General features: G+C 40.5%; 1 long non-coding RNA gene across 1 annotated transcript; it reads left to right on the top strand.

Moving 5' to 3' along the window:
• Positions 1-1,303: 1,303 nt before the first annotated feature.
• LOC115148430 (uncharacterized) lies at positions 1,304-4,477 on the top strand. Its single transcript, XR_003866672.1, has 3 exons — positions 1,304-1,532; positions 2,206-2,268; positions 2,384-4,477. It is a non-coding gene; the product is annotated as an uncharacterized LOC115148430 (long non-coding RNA).
• The last annotated feature ends 2,775 nt before the right edge of the window (positions 4,478-7,252 follow it).

The following is a 7,252-nucleotide window of genomic DNA, read 5'->3' as shown; positions in this document are numbered from 1 at the left end:
ACAGTGTATGTCTGAGCATAAACTATACAATGAAGTCCAAGGAACTGTCCGTAGATTTCAGAGACAGAATTATGATGAGGCATATACCTGGGGATGGGTGTAAAATAATTTCTAGAGTGTTTAAAGTTTAAAAAGCACAGCTGTCTCCATCACTGGGAAATTGAAAAAATATGGAACTACCCAGACTGCCCAGAGCTGGCCGTCCGACCAAACTGAGCAACCAGGCAAGGACCTTGGTCAGGGAGGTGACCAAGAACTCAATGACCACTCTGACAAAACTGCAGAGTTCCTTGCCTGCAATGGGAGAACCTGCCAGAAGGACAACCGTTTCTACAGCACTTCACCAGTATGGGCTTTATGGGAGATTGGCCAGTGGGTGGGCCTGGCTCCCAAGTGGGTGAGCCTATACCCTCCCAGGCCCACCCATGGCTGTGCCCCTGCCCAGTCATGTGAAATCCATAGATTAGGGCCTAATTTATTTACTTCAATTGACTGATTCCTCATATGAACTGTAACTCAGTAAAATCAATGAAATTGTTGCATATTGCATTTATATTTCTGTTTAGTATATGTGACCACATCTCTTTTCAGTCTTACGTTTCAAAATTTGAAATTGTGTTTTTTTACATTGTGTAAAAGTACAGTCTCAGAGCTTCAAATGGCATATCATACACTATAGTTTGAGGAAACATGAAGTAATGCTGCTTTAATAGTTAATACATTTATAATCCCATTTAGGAGAAAAATGCTTTTTTTCTCTGAACATTATCTCACCAAGTTACGCCATTAGGCAAACCTTTTACAGTATTAAATTACCCATTATTGTATATCTATAGTGCTGTACTTTGTTTATGCCCATTTAGCATCGTTCACACCCTCTAAAGCCTTAGACCCACCCATCTCTTAAATAATTCACATTGGAACACGTGAATGTGGCTATGTGCTAAAGCAGTGAGGTAGTGCTTAAAAAACAAAAGATTTCAACAAAATGCTTTATTAACTTCAACTGGTAAAGGTAGCCTAGTTAAATAAAGGTTAAATAAAAAAAATGGTCTATTAAGAGGCTGACATTTCAGGCGGTCTTTTTCAAACAGCTCTTTCACTGATTATCATCATTTTCACAATTTCACAGTATTATTCCAACCTCAGTGTGGAAATATATAAAACACAAAAAAAATCATGTTTTTGACTGCACTGGGCCTTTAATGCAAATAATATGTGACCCATTACAGAAATCTGGGCATATGACGCATGCCACTACTTCACAGGAGAGGCATTTGAATTTAAAATAAATAAATCATTTTTGTCAAAATGCTCTGTCAAATGGCACATCATGCTCTCTGCTACCCCAGATATTTTCATCATGGACTACATACAAAGTGTAGCTACAGATTTCACTACCAGTGTTGTCCTGAATACAGCTGCTGGTATCGACATAGTGGTTAAAGCAGTCTAGACTGGCTGAAGCCAAGAGGGAAGGATTATTTTGAAAGTGTTTCAATCTGCAATGAATCATCATAATCCATACACCGGTAAGAGTCTACAGTTAAAATGCTAAGATAATAGCGTATGTACATGTAGCTATCTCAACTGTATAAAAAGTCATTTTCATCGCTAGCTATTGTTAGCTAGCTAACTAGGTAGACAGTTGCATACAGGTACCGTTATAGCTTGCTTCGAACTGCAATAAACCATTGTTTACAGACGTGGCCAGTTGCATTCTGCTGTTAATGTGGATTGCTGATGTGCCAAGGCATGCATTACATGATGATAATCTTTTTCATGTTTGCCAGTTTGTCATGTTTAACTACCTAGCTACCAAATCAAATCAAATGTTATTTGTCACATGCGCCCAATAAAACAGTTGTAGACCTTACAGTGAAATGCTTACTTACAAGCCCTTAACCAACAATGCCGTTTTAAGAAAATACCTAAAAAACTAAGAAATGAAAGTAACATAATTAAAGAGCAGCAGAAAAATAACAATAGCGAGGCTATAAATAGGGGTACCGGTCAGTCGAGGTAACAGGTAATATGTAGGTAGAGTTATTTATTACTTGTGTCTACATTGCCTTCATTGTTGGGATGGAAGCAGGTTAAGTGTGCACAGGGCATTTTAGTACAGCTGTAGCAGTCGGCAATAACAAGCTATAGAACATTAATTCATTTATGTTTTAACCTATTTTTCTGGAATTTATCTTTCAGCATAAACCCACGTACCGCCACTATTACAAGGAGATGATTGAGAGTGAACAAGCAACACTTCAGGTATTTTGTCTTTGTGCTTTGAGTTTATTGCTTGGACTTGGGGGTCAACTAATGTTATTGCTGGTATGAAAGGTTTCAATGTCTTGTCTATTTCGTCTGCTTTCCTCCTTTATAGCTTTAATTATCTGGAGCCTGGTGTTGTGGCCAAGGAGCTTTCACTCAGATGGAACCAGGTTTCAGCTGCTGTGCAATGTTGACGCCCTTCCTCCCAGAGATGTGCAATCATCACCCGGACTGGATACATCCCAGCAAACATATATTTTTAAGAAGATCAGGACTTTTGCAATGAAAAGGCCATGTACATTATATGCTGCTCCAAAGGGCAGGACAGAAATATGCTCTCAGGCTAGATTCATTTGTTCATATCATAGCATGGCCTGAACCAAAATTACTCAAATTATCTTATGATACAGGCCTAGGTCTAGATATTGTTTTTACCTTTATGTGTTAAGTTTTTCCCAATTGTAGGCTACTATTTCATTTGTATTTATTTAACCTTTATTTAACTAGGCAAGTCAATAAGAAAGAGTTCCAAACCTCTCTGCCAATAACAGCTAGTTTTCAGTTTTCCCCCCCTTTCTTGTTGAGAAATTGCTATTTAATAAGAAGCTATTATTTTAATTGACAACAATCACAGTGATGTACTTAATTGTTACCCACTGATGGTGTGTGTGTGTGTGTGTGTGTGTGTGTGTGTGTGCACAGTAAACATGGGAGCTTTTATGTCACTCACACAATGCCCCATATGATGCCACCCATTGACAGGACACTAGAGACTGTGCAGGGCTCCAGTTACAGACCCAGCCAGTCAGTTGGGATATTCCAGGTAGGAGCTAGTGATTAGTTAAAGTGCAACTTACAGCATTTTAACTACTTTGCAGATATGAACCAACCAGACAATCATATCAGTAAAAAATATCCAATTCCCAGTTTGATTCAAAACCAACTTTCACAAATACGTTCTATTTGACAAGAAATTACATGCCTTACAGTAATGCATTGTTGGCAGAATAGATGGATGCGGTTCAATATATGATTCATATAATTCACCAATACATTTCTTGGTAGTCTAAAAAGATTGCTATCAGGTTGTAAATCACAGCTGGCCTGATGCATTGTTTGCTGCCTCCACCCATTTGGTTTCAGTTTCAATTACTCAATATTTTTAACAAAAATGTATGACTGTAACTAAGGCTGTGAATGTCTATACACTCAAACTAGCAAGGGCAATGATCACAAGTCAGTCACAATGTGGCTAATAGGCAAGCGCACATGTGTCAAACACAAGGCTCGCAGGCCGAATAGGACACACAAGCGAGTATAAATGAGTCAACAGTTGAGTCATCTACTTTTTGAAATTCCAGCCTAATGCACTCGCATCGGTGAATTTCAGTGAACTTCAATTGCGCTCCTTTCGTATGTCCCTTTTACAGCGCTACTCCACTACAATACATTTTGAGTGTACCATGCAGCAGTGCTGCATTCAACCACAGCGGTGATCCATGCAGTGCAAAAAATGAATAATGTTTTAAGTTTAAATGTTACAACAACATATAGCTACGTTTTTGTCTTTTGGAGTTATTAAATACCTGGGCTAGCATATATATTCATGTAGCTAGCTATTTATTTAGCAAGCTAAAGGCACGGAGCCTGACGTTAGCTAGATATCTGCTGGGAGCATGTCATATTATTGGAGGAGTGGGTGAGTGACTTTTTCCCCTGATATAATTTTTTCGATGGCTACAGCTAGAGGTGCAGGTGTCATTTGGTTAGCTAGCAAGAATTGTGAACCACTTTACTGGCTAGCTAGCTATTCTGAATGACTGTTATTCACAGTTAGCAAATGTATTTTGCATCGATCAAATGGGCAGGCAGGCAAGTTCCCATTCAGTCGTCAAAACGTGATTTGGGACAACCATGCAACACATTTTGGGCCAAGCTCTGTTGCCTGACTACTGCAGCACTGTGCATGATATTTATTTTTTTAACAAGAACCCTCCTCCACCTGTTTGACAAGGGAACCCTCCCTACACATACACTGTCAGACTTCCTGATGGGCCACCCCCAGGTGGTAAGGGTAGGCAACAACACATCTGCCATGCTGATCCGCAACACACAGGCCCCTCAGGGCTACGTGCTTAGTCCCCTCCTGTACTCCCTGTTCACACACGACTGCGTGGCCAAACACGACTCCAACACCATCATTAAGTTTGCTGACGACACAACGGTGGTAGGCATGATCACCGACAACGATGAGACAGCCTATAGGGAGGAGATCAGAGACCTGGCAGTGTGGTGCCAGAACAACAACCTCTCCCTCAACGTGAGCAAGACAAAGTAGAAAAAAGGAGGGCCGAACACTCACATTCACATCGACGGGCTGTAGTGGAGCGGGTCGAGAGTTTCAAGTTCCTTGGTGTCCTCATCACCAACAAACTATATCATGGTCCAAACACACCAAGACAGTTGTGACGTGGGCACGACAATGCCTTTTCCCCCTCAGGAGATTGAAAAAAGTTCTACAGCTGCACCATCAAGAGCATCCTGACCGTTTGCATCACCGCCTAGTATGGCAACTGCTCGACATCCGACCGTAAGGTGCTACAGAGAGTAGTGTGTACGGCCGAGTACATCACCGGGGCCAAGCTTCCTGCCATCCAGAACCTATATACTTGGCGGTGTTATACTTGGCGGTGTCAGAGGAAGGAAATTGTTAAAGACTCCAGTCACCCAACTCATAGACTGTTCTCTCAGCTACAGCACGGCAAGCAGTACCGAAGCTTCTACCCCCAAGCTGAACAATGAATCAAATGACAACCCGGACTATTTGCATTGACACACCCCCTTTGTTTTTTACACTGCTGCTACTCACTGTTTATTATCTATGTATAGTCACTTTACCTCTACCTACATGTACAAATTACCTCGACTAACCTGTATCCCCTCACATCGACTTGGTACCGGTACCCCATGTATATACATTGCCTTCGGAAAGTATTCAGACCCCTTGACTTTTTCCACATTTTGTTACATACAGCCTTATTCTAAAATTGATTACATCGTTTTTTTTCATCATCAATCTACACACAATCCCCTAAATGACAAAGCAAAAAAAGTTTAGATATTTTTGCAAATTTGTAGGCAAGTCAGTTAAGAACAAATTCTTATTTACAATGACAGCCTAGGAACAACTGCCTTGTTCAGGGGGAGAACAACAGATTGTTACCTTGTCAGCTCGGGGATTTGATCTAGCAACCTTTACGGTTACTGGCCCAATGCTCTAACCACTAGGCTACCTGCCGCCCCACCAGTCAAAAGTGTGGACACACTACTCATTCCAGGGTTTTAATACATTTTTACTGTTTTCTACATTGTAGAATAATAGTTAATACATTATTGCTGATGATTTGTATTTATTTAATCAATTTTAGAATAAGGCTGTAACTTAACAAGATGTGGAAAAAGTCAAGGGGTCTGAATACTTTCCAAAGGCATTTGTCACGTCCTGGCCATAGAGAGTTCTTATTTTCTATATTGGAGTAGGTCAGGGCGTGACTGGGGGGTTAGTCTAGTTTATATTTTCTATGTGGGGTTCTAGTTTCTTTTTTCTATGTTGGTGTTTTGTATGATTCCCAATTAGAGGCAGCTGGTAATTGTTGTCTCTAATTGGGATCATATTTAAGTAGCTGTTTTTCTCACTTGTGTTTATGGGATATTGTTTAGAGTTAGTGCATGTAGCATCTCTGTAGTCACGGTTCGTTTAGTCATTTATTGTTTCACTTTATAATAAAGATGTGGAACGCTACTCATGCTGCGCCTTGGTCTGACATTTATTCCAGCGAACGTGACAGCATTGTAGCCTCATTTTTGTTACTTTAAAAAAAAGTTTATTTAGTAAATATTTTCTTAACTATTTCACGGTAAGGTCTACACCTGTATTCAGCGCATGTGACAAATACAAATTGATTTGACATATGAGACCATGATCCTATATCTGCCCAGTAACTATCAACAGCTGCACCTACATGCCCTGTGGTTGGTTGAGTGGATGGATGGGTAGCCTTCTTTCCTAAAATAACTTTAACACTGTGGAGACACAGGATACAGGAGGCCATATCTGGAACTCACCTACTGACTAGTCTGGCTGGCCGGAGGGAGAATGGGTAGAGGGTCACACTAAGCCACTCAGTCACACCACAAGACGAGAGCCCCAATGTGCGCTCTAAACAGGAAGCCTTTTGCCTCTTGCTAGGCCATCATTGTAAATAATAATTTGTTCTTAGTTGACTTTCTTGGTTAAATAAAAAAAACATACATACATATATATGTATACACACACACACACACACACACACACATACATATATATATAACGCAGGTGGCGCGTGGGTTTCAAGTTTGGGGAAGCTGTATATGTTTTTCCACACAAACATCCTCTTTAGGCCTATAATAAAGCGTCCTATGATTCATCACATTTAAATCCTAATGTGATGAGTATATTCGGTAACAGTAGGTCTATTCATTGTAATATGTCTAACTCAGTCATTGTTTGCAAAACAGAACTGAACAGAGCTCGGCAGAGAGCGTAGTCTATGCAGTGCAGCGCAACGGAGTTTCTATGGTCCGGGAAAATGTGGCCTTTTAGAAATCCTATGTCATTTGACATGACTGGAGATGTTAGCAGAACCTATTTAATACCCCAAAAATTATCGAAATGACTGGCACAAACTGAGAATTAAAAAACAACTTTGTATTGAATGCAACAAATAGACGAGGCTATGAAAAGAGGGGAGGCGCACCGATGGTATACCTACAATATGACATCCATAGCCCGAATGAGGAAATTGTTGTCCTCAAAAAAATTCCCAGCACTGACTTCGCATTGATAAAGCCGGGCACTACGCACTCAACTCACCGACGATATGGCGGGTGCGCTAGTTACAATAGCCTATATACAGTTGAAGTCGGAAGTTTACATACACCT

Source organism: Salmo trutta, chromosome 15 (genome assembly GCF_901001165.1).
Source record: "Salmo trutta chromosome 15, fSalTru1.1, whole genome shotgun sequence".
In the NCBI taxonomy this organism is placed as follows: Eukaryota; Metazoa; Chordata; class Actinopteri; order Salmoniformes; family Salmonidae; genus Salmo; species Salmo trutta.
Note: the sequence above shows the minus strand (reverse complement) of the source record. Positions and strands in the feature narration are given on the sequence as shown.